The sequence below is a fragment of the Marmota monax genome, unplaced genomic scaffold (genome assembly GCF_021218885.2).
Source record: "Marmota monax isolate L192 unplaced genomic scaffold, Marmota_monax_Labrador192_F-V1.1 WCK01_AAM20220418_F8-fsc00314, whole genome shotgun sequence".
Classification (NCBI taxonomy): Eukaryota; Metazoa; Chordata; class Mammalia; order Rodentia; family Sciuridae; genus Marmota; species Marmota monax.
In genome coordinates this window covers 500,144-516,461 of record NW_026692675.1, presented here as the reverse complement: position 1 = coordinate 516,461, position 16,318 = coordinate 500,144, and the positions used below count along the sequence as shown (strand labels likewise).

General features: G+C 38.2%; 1 pseudogene; it reads left to right on the top strand.

Moving 5' to 3' along the window:
* LOC124093952 (DNA endonuclease RBBP8-like) overlaps positions 1 to 14,697 on the top strand; it is a 39,418-nt pseudogene extending 24,721 nt beyond the window's left edge.
* Positions 14,698 to 16,318: the final 1,621 nt, after the last annotated feature.

Sequence of the window (16,318 nt, the reverse complement as noted above, 5' to 3'; positions counted from 1 at the left end):
TATGAATGGATTCTGGTAAGCTTTCACTGAGAATTATTAATCATAAGTTCAGTGAAATGGTAAAAAATCACTTCTACTTGGACAAATCTACACACTACTGTGCATATTCTGTGGGATTCTTGTTATGTCACCCATAATACAGCATGCAGATTGGTTGAATTTTCTTTCTAAGACCTCTGACTTAAAAGGGTATTTCTTATTTAACAGCCATGAATTTTTACATTTTCTCACTCATTTTTATTAATAGGGAAGATATATGATTTATGAAATATTTTGCAAAGTATCAAAGTTGGCAACCTATTGCAGTCAAATTTTCATTCCCTAACATGTACATTGTGGGGGAGGTGACCTACAAATCAGAAGCTATAAGAACTTCCTTTGTTTTTTCTCACAGACCATGATTCACAATTACTCTGTCATTTTTATTTTTTTTTTTTTAAAAATCTAAGATCTTGCCTGGATATTTTTACATCAGATTATTAGTCATAGAATTTTACAAATTCAGCGCGACTATTTTACATTGCTTCATACATAAGATTCTCTTACAAAGCACTCAGATTGATTCTGCAATAGGTGAGTATAAGTGCTTTCACTTATTTGCTTCTTTTAAATTATAGATATCTGTCATTATTCAATAATAATTCAGATCACAATACAGAATGTGTTAAATGATAGATCGGAGAGAAAACAGTTTCTGTAAAAATAAGTAGTTTTTCATTGGCAAGCAATCGTGTAAGGTCTGAATCAAGCTATGCTTTTCTTTGTTTCTTTTGTCCTGGAATTTTTTTTTTTTTTTTAGTTTTTAACCATGTATCTAGCCTCTTTTCTCAAATTAAAATTTTGAATAACCCATCATTTTCTCACTATTTTAAAGTGTTTGATAAACAGATGCACATATTATTAGACTTTGAAACTTACAAGTTTCTTTCCAGAATGGCGAATAATATAATTTGTATATTATACAGACCCAGGTGAAAATGATGGCTGGTTTCTTTTCCTGCACATTGTACAACTTACACAATTGTATTTGGTTTAAAATATTTACTGATTTTATGGATAAATGTCATATCATTGATATTTTTGTTTGGATTTCTTTCATTAGCTATGAAATATGTCTTTTCCAATACTTATCTGTGAGATACTTCTTCCCATTACCAATAAAAGTGATGTATTGTATCTATACTTTGCCTTAACTCTTTTCCTCACAGGCATGTGGCCTATTACTTGTACTATCTTTCCATTCTTTTTATTGTGTCTTGGTTTGGATTTAAAAATTTTGCTTTCTCCAAAGTTTGTTCAAGTATGTTTTGAACAAATTTTTCATCTGATTCTATCACTATGCTTACTTTTTAATCTATTCTTACAATAATGGATTTTTTTCATTTCTCCCCACACAAAATTTATTTAACTATCTCAAATACTTAAACTGAAACATTCTTATCTTCCCTGTCCTTAAAATAGCTACCATATTTGTTGGTGAAATCTCCTTAAACCTCTTTGAAGAAAGCAATTTGACAAAAAATGTAAAAAAATCCTTAGTTGTTTTTTTTTTTTATAAATTTCAGTTTGGTTTTTATTTTAGGAAAAAAAAAATAACCATGAGTGTGGAAAAGTGTTTTATATAAAGTTGTTTGCTTGTTCAATATTTTAAAATTTTCAAAATTTTACCTTTAAACAGCTTTTAACATGAATCTGAACTTTTAATGAAATAAAAAGTAATGCAAAACTTTCAAAACTCAACCTACATATCACCCAATAAACACAGTGTATTACAAATCTTGTTCTGCTTTGCATTTTAAGGACATATGGTATGTTAAGTAATTGATTTTCTTCCAAGATATAGATGAACCATAACTTTTTCATGACTCCCTTGTAGATCATCATTTTTGTTGATAGTCTTTATACATTTTTTGTTTTCCAATGTATTAGTTAGAAAAAAGTAATAGTGACCAAAACCATGTGTACACAACTTCAAACATGTGTTTACTATTTGTGTCAGAAAATTATTTAAAGGGGAAAGTGAAAAGTCAGAATATTTTGTTTTAATTATAGTGATAAATAATTTTCTAGACACAATCATTTGCTAATTCAAAAAAATTGTTCATTGTTAAAATAGTGTTTTATAGGTGAATATTGTTCTATTATTTTAATTTGCATTTATGTATTTCTAAAGGAACATTTCCATTTTGTATTGGATTTTGTGAATTCCTCTTTCTTTCTTTCTTTTTTTTTTTTGTTGTTGTTGGTTATCTGTGAGGCAATTCTTTCCATTAACAACAAAAGTGATGTATTTAAACTTTACCTCATAGGTATGGGGCCTAACTCTTTTCCTCATAGGTATGGGCCCTATTACTTGTATTATTTTTCCATGTTTTTTATTGGGTGAATTTTTCCCATGTTTCTTGGGAAAATTAATGGCATTAATGATACTATTAATTTCAATAGTCTATGTGTGTGCCTCTGGGGTGTATGTGTGTGCGAGTGTGTACAAATAGATATGGCCTGTTTCAGCAGAAAAGTTGTTACAAACAGAATTACAAACAGAATTTCCCAAGTTTCTGAGTTGTCATTCTTTTAATAGTAGACTCCTCTGAATAATACATTATTTCAGGATAACTTTCCTACCTACTTGATTTTAAATAAAGTGAATTATTTTATTGTATTTTTCATTAAAATAATATATTTTTCTATTCCTATGTATCATCTTTATTAATTCTGTATACATTACTAGGGAGGAAAAAAAAACTGGATGCTTCTTCATACCTTGTAACTAATTCAAAGAGGAAAAGAAATCTTAGAGCTTTACTAATGGAGAGTAATATAATTCTTTTGACTAAGGAAGATGGAGGAAGTTCAGAGAAAGATTTAGATTAGCATTTTTCCTTATTTCATCCCTTTAACATCATACTTAAACACTTATGCCTCAAAACTAAGTATTGTTCACTGGTTTAGTGTACAATGAATACTTAACTCTTTTTAACGTTCTGTTGCAGACATTAAAAAACAAAAGAGGCAAGTTATCAAGATTGAGCTGAAGCTGTTTGAGCCTTTTCAAAGCGAAGATACCCCAAAATAAGCAAAATGAATGCATAATAAATAAACAAGAGGGCATTAGTACAGGACTGAAATTTTCCAAATCTCAACAGAAGCAAATGCCCAATACAGACCAGAATGCTGTCATATTGAGAGAACAGCATTTACAGCTCAGAGAACTGAAATTTAACAGAACATCTGATGTCCGGTAAGGAAAATGCTGTGTTAGAGAAAAAAAAAAAAGGTATAGTGCTATAAATTATTTGATAAAAGATACATCTTAATCCTTGAGTTTAGGTTTAGAAGATTACCCATCTCAAAACCATTAAAATAATTTCTCACACACTCTCTTTTTATCACCTTCCTTAGTTCTTTCAGGATACTAACATGGAATAGGTTATCTCTTAAAGTAGTCTGTTCATTTCTTGTATATTATTATTGTCCCAGATTTCAACAGAATTGCACTACTTATTAGAACAATTATACTTAAGTGTATGGAGGTTGTGTAAATTCTGTTTCTTTCAATGCTTTTTAATCATTATTGATGCTAGTTTTCAATTCTGTTCAGTCTAATTGAGTCCCACATATGTATAAGATAGATTATAGGAAAAAACGTTGTAAGAATATTTGGAAGTAAAACTTATAAGACTTCATAATTACATAATTGATGAGATAGTGAAGGTAAAATTAAGACAGTAAATATTTTTTACAAAATATTTGAATGAGATTCTTACTTTAAATGATTGAGTAGTTAGAAGCAGTTAATAATTTTCCTCACCATTAGAACAATAGCCTATCACTAATTATTAATCTGATAAAAGTCAAGTGATATCTGGAATTTGGATATCTCTTGGTTGTTCATAAGAAAATTTTCATAAAGAAATATGATTTAAGAGACTGGACTGTAGGTAGAGGCTGGGACAAGTGAAAAATACTGATAAGCAGGTAAGATTGCAGAGACATGGGAGGGAAACATCTATCATAGAGAAGCGAATATATATGACTTGGGCAGAGGAAGACTCAAGACAAATGAATGTGAATACATGACCATAGAAAAGTAGAAAATAATATAAGGCCACAATAGAAGAATCGTCAAGTAATGTGCAAGGGAAAAATTATCTCCTTAATTTCTCCCCTCTGTAACTGAATGCACTGGGTTCTCTTTTGGATGAATGCAAAGCCAATGAGTACAACCAGAAGATAAATTAATGGAGAAAGGTTTATTACCTGTAGTGAGTAAGGAGAGCCCTGAAATTATCTCCAAATTGATGTTCTCACCAAAGAAGGGAAGCATAAAGTTTTTTTCCAAGGAGAGTATATACATTGTCTTATAGGATCATCTTCAGGGGCAGCACATTTCTGAGCATGTTCAGTACAGGATCCTAATGCAGGAAGAAAAAATAGTGGACACATTTTTGTGTGTATTTAGTTCATAGACTTTAGTTCATGTAGCTCAAGTTTGTAGAGCACAATAAAAGGGTTAATATGGTGGACAAAAATGCTTCTAGGTATGGCCAGTTCCAGGTTATAAATATCATGGACACAAATACTTCTTGGGCATGCTCAATTTGATATTATAGTGAGCTAAGTTTACTTTATGTGCCTAACAGAAAAAAGTGGGAGTGGTTCTGTGACCTTAGTGATCTTGGCTGGTTCTTCATAAGTTTCTCCAAATAGTTTTGGCTGAAACTAAAGGGAAGGACACTTTGAAGGTGATTAAATATAGGAATTTGCCCCTAAAGGTGCCTGTCTTTCTTAGTACACAACACTTCCAAGTCCCTACTTTACTTTGTGAATTCAAGTCTCATCATAATATGTTTCTTTAAAACACAAAACTTAATGGAACTCCAAATCATTTATAAATGCTGACTGGGTGAAGTTTCCCAACACTTTCATGCTTCAAGAAGTAATTCCTACTTTTCACCCAAACATCAATGCAATATCACATTTTTAGAGAAATATTTCCAGGTTTCATGTGTCTAGCTGAAGCCAGTGTGAACATTCAATGTTTCTTGGGAAAAATTAATGGCATTTTTTTTAATCTCAGAAGAGAAAAATGTATTTTATTACTTCCCCTTGACTGATATATATTGATGGAATGGTTAATAAATTAACGTTAAAGATCATGTGGGTTTTAGAAGTCAACATTTTATTTTCATAGCATGTTACTTGCATAACAGTTGTATTTTCTCTAAGTGTACTTTGTCTCTAAATTTACTAGCAGTGAGGAAATGTTTCAGGATTGTCCAAAGTTGATAATTTGTAGATCTCTGGGCAAAAGATGGTCTAAGATGTTGGTGACCTACCATAGATTTCAAGCTGGACAATTTTGGAAGGAGGCAATAGTAGGGGGAAAAATTTGGAGAGCAAGATACTGGGGGTCTTAAGGCAGTTGAAAATTATTAATTTCATGATGATCTCATTGAAGAATTAGAAAATGGAAAGCTGCCCTTTAATTGTGAGATGTAATGGTCCTCAGTTTTTATATTTGTTGATTTCTGGAAAGTGAGAAAACACAATTATTTCTTTCCTTTTATATATTTTTTTTTTATTTTTAGACCCTGGGTGAAGTTTAGACCCACAGCATGGCATGTGACATCTGGCATCCTAGTAGTCTTGTGTATGGTTTTGCTGACAACAGTGAGTGTCTTGCTTTCAACTGTAAGTAATTAAAAAAGCAAGTGACTCTCTATGAGGCTTTAAAGCCTATTCCAGAAGGCTCTTCCTCAGGTCATAAGCCCTTGGACAGGAGGGCATATTACTCAAAGATTCCTCAGCAGCCCCTGATTACAGGTCTGCATCCTCCAGTCCTTTAATAAATACTCACCAGACAACAAAACACCATTACAGATGAAATGCCGCAGTCTGGCTGGGCACAAAATAACTGAGCCACCACGAGGCACTTGTAGGTTCAAACAAGAACTACTTTATTGCCAGAAGCCCACCGGAACACTCTTGAACTCCCTGGAAAACCCGGGAGAACCAACGGGAACTCAACAGGAACTCCTCGGGAACTCAACAGGAACTTAAAAGTAGCGGACACCTGAGGCAGCAGGAGCCGCCCCATTGCCAGACAGCAGAGGTCTACACACACAACTGAATACACAGCTTGTTTCAATCCAACATCATCCAGTTACAGCAATCAGTCATTATCTTAATAATTATACATAGCTTAACTCAATTATCATCATCTCAATGGCTCGCCGGGTCACCTCTCAACCACTCCCTCTGGCAAAATGCCAGGCGCCATCCCAACCTGGCCGTGGCTCCCAACAATGAAAGAAGAAAATCCTGTCTTCAAAATTCCTCCATGTCCACGTGAAAGTTTGGAGAAAGAATCTTTTTTTGATGACATAAAGGGCATTGGGTCTCATGAGCCAATAAAAATTAAAACCCAGTCAGTCCAAAAATCATTTGAACTTGCATCAGTCATTCAGTTAAATCCCTATAGAATTGCTGAAACAAAGTCTCTGCAAAACAACCAAGATGCATTCTTTGAAAATATCCAGTAATTGTGGAAAAACTAAAGAAGATGGCGGCGAGGGGAGTGCATTACCCCCGTGTGCTGCTTCACTGTGTGGGAGTATGACAAGTCAGGACGGCTAAAGGATATCTTGTTAGGAATTTCCAGCAATAGTGGGGTGCTCCGGAACCTGGAGGAAGGATTTCCATCGCACGAGGATCGGCTACGGGGACTCAAACGCGAGAGGTTTGTCGCACGGAGGGTAACTGCTTATTCAGCAAATCGCCCTGCGGCTAGAGTCTGCAGCGCGCGCTGGGATAGAGACGCAGGGTTACAGCGCTGCAGTTTCTGCCAGCCGCGCAAGCACCGTACTCAGGGCTGAATTCTGGGTTCGAGACGGGGGAAGGAAGCGGTCCATCTCGGTTCTCCACACCGGTCAGACCACAGAGGAGGCCAGCAGCCACCATGTTGGTAAACTGACGTCACCTTCCCTGTTTTTGACTGACCGCAGCTCATTCAGCCATAGAACAGGTAATTTCAGGCTGCAATTCGCCTGCGGCTTGCAGACAGATTGCTAGGGTTCAGCGCCTGGGTGCTGCTTAGAATCTGATCTTATCGAAGCAAACACCGAGCGCGGGGCGGCCGAGTTCCGGCTCCCGGAACCGTCCCGGAACCGCCCTGGCTCAGGGCTGCGGAGCCTGCGGAGGCTGCTTCTTGGACCCTGCTACTATCAGAGCATACACCAAGCACTAAGCCGCCGAATTCCGGCTCCCGGAACTGAGCCCACGGGGACTGCTTCTTGGAGCTTACACTTATAGGAGCTTACACCGAGCACGGAGCGGCCGAGTTCCGGTTCCCGGAACTTCCCTGGACCGGGGCTAGGAGCCCGCGGAAACTGCGTCTCGGTCCGGGTCCTGCTGAGGGCCGGTCAGGACTCACCCGTTGCTCTGGTTGCCTGGCAAGGGGAACGAAATGCTGCCATTCGCATAGGATACCAACATGGAAGAGATCTGATGTCATCAGAAAGCGGCGGAGGAGAGATCTTCATCAATACCAGCGGTGACATAAGCAGTTGGTCTCCTGGTGGGGGGGTGAGGCACAGTCACCCGAGTCTCCTCAATTTGTCCTCGAGCCAGAGGGGAGGAGCCGGGCCGCCGCCAGCGCCCGGAGCAGGCCCAGCGGCTCGCCAGCGTGGTGACCACGTGACCCCAATTGGAGAGGGGGCGGAGCGGAGCCACCACCCACACCCACAAGGTGGGCAGACCCGCGACCCAGTGGTACATGGGCGTGGTAGGAGGGACAGGGCAGAGCCGCTGTTCGCGCTTACAAGGTAAACAGACCTGTGACAGCCTGGCGGGTCAGGCCCAGTGGCCTGCCAGTGTGGTACACACGTCACCCCAACTGGAGTAGGGGCAGAGCAGATCCTTCTCCCACGCCCGGATCAGGCCCTGCCGGTGTGGTGGTCACGTGACCCCAATTGGAGTGGGGGCGGAGCGGAACCGCCACCCGTGCCCGCAGGGTGAGCAGACCTGTGACCAACCTGCAGATCAGGCCCAGGGGTCCGCAGGCGTGGTAGGAGGGGCAGGGCAGATCCGCCGCCCGCGCCTTCAAGGTAGGCAGTCCTACAACAGACCGGCGGATCAGGCCCAGGAGCCTGCCGGCGTGGTACAAACACCACCCTAATTGGAGTAGTGACAGAGCAGAGTCGCCTCCCGTGCCAGGAAGAGGCCCAGCGTCCTGCAGGCGGGGTAGTCACGACACCCCAATTGGAGTAGGGGCAGAGCAGAGCCTCCACCCGTGCCCGAAAGGTGGGCAGATCTGCGACCGACCAGCGGGACAGGCCCAGTGGCCTGCCGGTACGACAGACACGTCACCCCATTTGGAGTAGGGGCAGAGTAGAGCCGCCGCCTGCGCCTGCAGGGTAGGCAAACCTGCAATCGACCGGCGGATCAGGCCCGGTGGCCTGCCGGCGTGGTACACTCGTCACCCCAATTGGAGTAGGGGCAGAACAGAGCCACTGCCAGCTCCCAGAACAGGCCCAGTGACCTGCCGGCGTGGTAGCCACGACACCCCAATTGGAATAAGGAGAGAGCAGAGCCGCCGCCCGCACCTGCAGGAAAGATACGCAAGCAGTATGAAAAGACAAGGAAAGAAAGGACCACAAGCAATGCAGGTCAACGCAACTTTAGAAGAGATAACAGCTGCAGCAGATGGAATGTCAGATAAAGAATTCAGGATATACATGCTTCAGATGATCTGGAGTATCAAGGAAGACATTAAACAGCAAAATCAGACAATGAAAGATCACTTCGACAACGAATTACACAAACAAATCCAGGAAGCAAAGGATCAACTATACAGGGAGATAGAGGTTATAAAAAACAAGCAATCAGAAATCCTAGAAATGCAGGAAGCAATAAACCAACTTAAAAACTCAATGGAGAATACTACCAGCAGAGTAGAACACTTAGAAGATAGAACATCAGACAATGAAGACAAAGTATTTCAACTGGAAAAGAACATAGACAGCTCAGCAAGACTGTTAAGAAACCATGAGCAGAACATCCAAGAAATATGGGATAACATTAAGAGACCAAACTTAAGAGTCATTGGGATACAGGAAGGTACAGAGCTCCAAACCAAAGGAATGAGCAGTCTATTCAATGAAATAATACAAGAAAACTTCCCAGACTTGAAGAATGAGACAGAATCCCAAATCCTAGAAGCCTACAGGACGCCGAATGTGCAAAATCATAAGAGATCCACACCTAGACACATTATAATGAAGATGCCCAACATACAGAATAAGGAGAGAATTTTAAAAGCTACAAGAGAAAGGAAGCAGATTACATTTAGGGGTAAGCCAATCAGGATAACAGCTGATCTTTCAACACAGACTCTGAAAGCTAGAAGATCCTGGAATAACATATTTCAAACACTGAAAGAAAATGGGTTCCAACCAAGAATTGTGTATCCAGCAAAATTAAGCTTCAGGATGGAGGATGAAATTAAAACCTTCCACGATAAACAAAAGTTTAAAGAATTCGCAGCTAGAAAACCATCTCTTCAAAATATCCTCGCCAAAGCATTACAGGAAGAGGAAATGGAAAATAACAATGAAAACCAACAGTGGGAGGTAGGACAGTAAAGAGCGGGGGGGAAATAATCAAAGAGGAAAACAAACCATGTTTAGGAACAGAAATAAACAAATATGGCTGGAAGAACAACCCATATCTCAATAATAACCCTAAATGTTAATGGCTTAAACTCACCAATTAAGAGACACAGGCTAGTAGAATGGATCACAAAACAAGACCCAACAATATGCTGCCTACAGGAGACGCATTTGATAGGAAAAGACATACATAGGCTGAAGGTGAAAGGTTGGGAAAAATCATATCACTCATATGGACTTCGGAAACAAGCAGGCGTGTCCATACTCATATCAAATAAAATAGATTTCAAGCCAAAGTTAATCAAAAGAGATAAAGAGGGACACTACATACTGCTTAAGGGAACCATACACCAACAAGACATAACAATCATAAATATTTATGCCCCAAACAATGGTGCAGCTATGTTCGTCAAACAAACTCTTCTCAAGTTCAAGACTCTAATAGACCACCACACCATAATCATGGGAGACTTCAACACACCTCTCTCGCCACTGGACAGATCTTCCAAACAAAAGTTGAATAAGGAAACTATAGAACTCAATAACACTATTAATAACCTAGACCTAATTGACATATATAGAGTATACCACCCAACATCAAGCAGTTACACTTTTTTCTCAGCAGCACATGGATCCTTCTCAAAAATAGATCATATATTATGTCACAGGGCAACTCTTAGACAATATAAAGGAGTAGAGATAATACCATGCATCTTATCTGATCATAATGGAATGAAACTGAAAATCAATGATAAAAGAAGGAAGGAAAAAGCATACATCACTTGGAGAATGAACAATAGGTTACTGAATGATCAATGGGTTATAGAAGACATCAAGAAGGAAATTAAAAAATTCTTAGAGATAAATGAAAACACAGACACAACATATCGGAATCTATGGGACACATTGAAAGCAGTTCTAAGAGGAAAATTCATTGCTTGGAGTTCATTCCTTAAAAAAAGAAAAAACCAACAAATAAATGATCTCATACTCCATCTCAAAATCCTTGAAAAAGAAGAGCAAAACAACAGCAAAAGAAGTAGAAGGCAAGAAATAATTAAAATCAGAGCTGAAATTAATGAAATCGAAACAAAAGAAACAATTGAAAAAATTGACAAAACTAAAAGTTGGTTCTTTGAAAAAATAAACAAAATCGACAGACCCTTAGCCATGCTAGCGAAGAGAAGAAGAGAGAGAACTCAAATTACTAGCATACGGGATGAAAAAGGCAATATCACAACAGACACTTCAGAAATACAGAAGATAATCAAAAACTATTTTGAATCCTTATACTCCAATAAATTAGAAGATAGTGAAGGCATAGATAAATTTCTTAAGTCATATGATCTGCCCAGATTGAGTCAGGAGGATATAGAAAACCTAAACAGACCAATATCAATTGAGGAAATAGAAGAAACCATAAAAAGACTACCAACTAAGAAAAGCCCAGGTCCGGATGGGTATACAGCAGAATTTTACAAAACCTTTAAAGAAGAACTAATACCAATACTTTTCAAGCTACTTCAGGAAATAGAAAAGGAGGGAGAACTTCCAAATTCATTCTATGAGGCCAACATCACCCTGATACCTAAACCAGACAAAGACACTTCAAAGAAAGAAAACTACAGACCAATATCTCTAATGAACCTAGATGCAAAAATCCTCAATAAAATTCTGGCGAATCGGATACAAAAACATATCAAAAAAATTGTACACCATGATCAAGTAGGATTCATCCCTGGGATGCAAGGCTGGTTCAATATACGGAAATCAATAAATGTTATTCACCACATCAATAGACTTAAAAATAAGAACCATATGATCATCTCACTAGATGCGGAAAAAGCATTCGACAAAGTACAGCATCCCTTTATGTTCAAAACTCTAGAAAAACTAGGGATAACAGGAACATACCTCAATATTGTAAAAGCAATCTATGCTAAGCCTCAGGCTAGCATCATTCTGAATGGAGAAAAACTGAAGGCATTCCCTCTAAAATCTGGAACAAGACAGGGATGCCCTCTCTCTCCACTTCTCTTCAACATAGTTCTCGAAACACTGGCCAGAGCAATTAGACAGACGAAAGAAATTAAAGGAATCAAAATAGGAAAAGAAGAACTTAAATTATCACTATTTGCAGATGATATGATTCTATACCTAGCAGACCCAAAAGGCTCTACAAAGAAACTATTAGAGCTAATAAATGAATTCAGCAAAGTGGCAGGATTTAAAATCAACACGCATAAATCAAAGGCATTCCTGTATATCAGCGACAAATCCTCTGAAATGGAAATGAGGACAACCACTCCATTCAAAATATCTTCAAAAAAAATAAAATACTTGGGAATCAACCTAACAAAAGAGGTGAAAGACTTATACAATGAAAACTACAGAACCCTCAAGAGAGAAATAGAAGAAGATCTTAGAAGATGGAAAAATATACCCTGTTCATGGATAGGCAGAACTAACATCATCAAAATGGCGATATTACCAAAAGTTCTCTATAGGTTTAATGCAATGCCAATCAAAATCCCAACGGCATTTCTTGTAGAAATAGAGAAAGCAATCATGAAATTCATATGGAAAAATAAAAGACCCAGAATAGCAAAAACAATGCTAAGCAAGAAGTGTGAATCAGGCGGTATAGCGATACCAGACTTCAAACTATACTACAGAGCAATAGTAACAAAAACAGCATGGTACTGGTACCAAAACAGGCGGGTGGACCAATGGTACAGAATAGAGGACACAGAAACCGATCCACAAAACTACAACTATCTTATATTTGATAAAGGGGCTAAAAGCATGCAATGGAGGAAGGACAGCATCTTCAACAAATGGTGCTGGGAAAACTGGAAATCCATATGCAACAAAATGAAACTGAATCCCTTTCTCTCGCCATGCACAAAAGTGAATTCAAAATGGATCAAGGAGCTCGATATCAAATCAGAGACGCGCCGTCTGATAGAAGAAAAAGTTGGCTACGATCTACAGTCGGTGGGGTCGGGCTCCAAATTCCTCAATAGGACACCCATAGCACAAAAGTTAATAACTAGAATCAACAAATGGGACTTACTCAAACTAAAAAGTTTTTTCTCAGCAAAAGAAACAATAAGAGAGGTAAATAGGGAGCCTACACCCTGGGAACAAATCTTTACTCCTCACACTTCAGATAGAGCCCTAATATCCAGAGTATACAAAGAACTCAAAAAATTAGACAATAAGAGAACAAACAACCCAATCAACAAATGGGCCAAGGACCTGAACAGACACTTCTCAGAGGAGGACATACAGTCAATCAACAAGTACATGAAAAAATGCTCAACATCTCTAGCTGTCAGAGAAATGCAAATCAAAACCACCCTAAGATACCATCTCACTCCAGTAAGATTGGCAGCCATTAGGAAGTCAAACAACAACAAGTGCTGGCGAGGATGTGGGGAAAAGGGTACACTTGTACATTGCTGGTGGGACTGCAGATTGGTGCAGCCAATTTGGAAAGCAGTATGGAGATTTCTTGGAAAGCTGGGAATGGAGCCACCATTTGACCCAGCTATTCCCCTTCTTGGTCTATTCCCTAAAGACCTAAAAAGAGCATGCTACAGGGACACTGCTACATCGATGTTCATAGCAGCACAGTTCACAATAGCAAGACTGTGGAACCAACCTAGATGCCCTTCAATAGACGAATGGATAAAAAAAATGTGGCATTTATACACAATGGAGTATTACTCTGCATTAAAAAATGACAAAATCATAGAATTTACAGGGAAATGGATGGCATTAGAGCAGATTATGCTAAGTGAAGCTAGCCAATCCCTAAAAAACAAATGCCAAATGTCTTCTTTGATATAAAGAGAGTAACTAAGAACAGAGTAGGGACGAAGAGCAGGAGAAGAAGATTAACATTTAACAGGGATGAGAGGTGGGAGGGAAAGGGAGAGAGAAGGGAAATTGCATGGTAATGGAAGGAGACCCTCAGGGTTATACAGTGGAGGAGGTAGAGAGAGAGGAGGGGAGGGGAGGGGAGAGGTGGGGAGGGGGGAGGGGGGAGGATGTGAAAGGCAGCGAAGCACAACAGACACTAGTATGGCAATTTGTAAATCAATGGATGTGTAACTGATGTGATTCTGCAATCTGTGTATGGGGTGAAGGTGGGAGTTCATAACCCACTTGAATCAAAGTGTGGAATATGATATGTCAAGAAATTTGTAATGTTTTGAACAACCCACAATAAAAAATTTAAAAAGAAAAAAAAAAAAAAAAAAAAAAAGAAAATATCCAGTGATCCAGGAGCAGACCTTTCTCGGTATAAAATGGATGTTACTGTAATTGATACAAAGGATGGCAGTCAGTCAAGATCAGGAGGAGAGACAGCACACATGAATTGTATACTGTTCAGTGAAACTATGCTTCTAAAGATGAAGAACAGCAAAAAGGAGAGAAAAATCCAAATGGAGAAAAAAAATGAACTATAGTTTGGAAGATATGTTTGATTTCACAACACGTGAAGAATATGAATCTTGTTTGGCAGATAATTTCCCCCAGATGGCAGATGAAGAGGAGGAATGGTTTGCTGCCACAAAGAAACCAAACATACAAGTTGATCAACAATATAAAGTCAAGCAGAAAATATTTCTGGAGTTACATTTTAAAGATGGTCAGAGAGACTAATTTCCAAAAACTTCCTCATATTGAGGTAGTTCAGAAAAAAGAAGAGAGAAGAAAGTTGTTTGAGCACACATGTAAAGAATATGAAATATTTTTGTTAGTAGTATTATGCAGATATGTCAGGAAAAGAAAGAAAAAAGAAGTTAGCTTCATGCTCAACACACCAATTTCGCTATATTCCACCAAGCACACCAGAGAATTTCTGGAAAGTTGATTTTCCTTCCACACAGACTTGTATGGAAATAGGTTATATTAAAGAAGATCTGATATTTGTCCCCATTCAAAAAGACGGCAACCTTACAACACAATGTTTTCTCCAAAACACAAGGAGCAGAAGACAGATATATATATTTGAAGTGAAAACTAAAGGATGGAGGAAAGTTTTTCCTTTTTTAGTTATTTATAGTTAAAATTGGTATTAAACATCAATTACTTTAGGTTAAAATTTAAATTTTAATATATTTCCTTCTATTATGTGAAACTTTGTCAACTCTTGAAACACATGACCAAAGGAAAAAAACCAAATCCTTATAAGCTAATGCTAAAAATATAATGTTGATAATATGCCTCTTGGGAAATCATCAGGTTTTTTCTTTTCTTTTTCTAATAACTTATTGTACCTCCCTCATTGTTTGGCTAAGCAGTGGGGAAGAGGTTGTAGGAGGTTGACCATGTTTAAGAAAACTATATTGTTCATTGAATTAGTGGAGGTAGTATTCACAATGTTTAAAAATAAAAGAATAAAAGATCATAAGCCTAGTTTCTCTCCCCACCCCATCCTTTCCCCAACTTTTACTTTTTCTCTCAGATAGCTTCTAAACCCAGGAGCTATTCCCATGCTGTTAAAAGGAGCATAGGACCCAAGCTAAATGGATCCCTCTGGACAAGCATGACAAATAGGCTTTATCTGCCATAAACATCCACCCTATTCCTCACAGTCTTAAGATTCTGTTGTAGGGCTCATGCTAGAAGGCACCAAATCATTTGATTTAGGCTCAGATTACCTACAATTAACCAATGTACTGAAGCTCTTTGTGGAGTTAAATCATCTCAGAAGGAATTCATTTTGAAGTTTAAGACCACATCCTTAGTATAAAATACTGTTACTTTCCCCTGCCATAAAAAGTTCCTTATGGGCTGGGGTTGTAGCTCAATGGTAGAGTGCTTGCCTTGCATGCATGAGGCCCTGAGTTCAATCCTCAGCACTACATAAAAATAAATAAATAAAAATAAAGATATTATGTCCATCTACAACTAAAAATATATATTTAAAAAAATTTCCTTATGGATTCTCAGGGCTTTGGCATTGGATGATTTCTCAAGTCTTTTTATAATTTGTATATATGTCACCTCAAAAACACTAAAAGAATGTCATTTTATTTCTTACAAGTGTCATAAAGTTTTCTCTTTCATGAAATGAGTTGGTTTTGAAGAAAGAAAAAATAATTCTCAGATGCTGCTCTAAAAGCTAATGACAAAGCCCAACCAGGTTAAGAGTAAAAGGTCAGTTCCCCTCCTGAGCAAGTGTTGGTAGGAAGTGTTGCCTGTACATATGTTACTGAGATCTCTTATTAAAAGAAATTTGAAGTTACATAACAAACTTCTCCACTTGTTTTTTGTTTCTTTGTTTTCACAATAGAATTCTTAATAACGATGAGGGCATTCTCTAGTTCAACATAGCATAAGTCCATAAAAAGGCAATCCTTTTCTCTGTGATTGACAAGGTGAAGAGCTAGTGCCCTCTCAAGTTCAAAATAAAATAAAATTTTACATATTTTCCACACTTTACAGACAAACGTTCTAGGGAGAATAATTTGGACTATAGCATTACTCATTTTATTTTCCATCTCACAACAGGCTGTCTTTGTCTCAGTATTTTAAGTAATTAGGTCTAAAGTAAGCAATACACTGAGCAAACTTTATAGTTGGGAGATGAACAGGTCAAGGAGAGGAGTGAAGGGGGAGCACTAAAACTG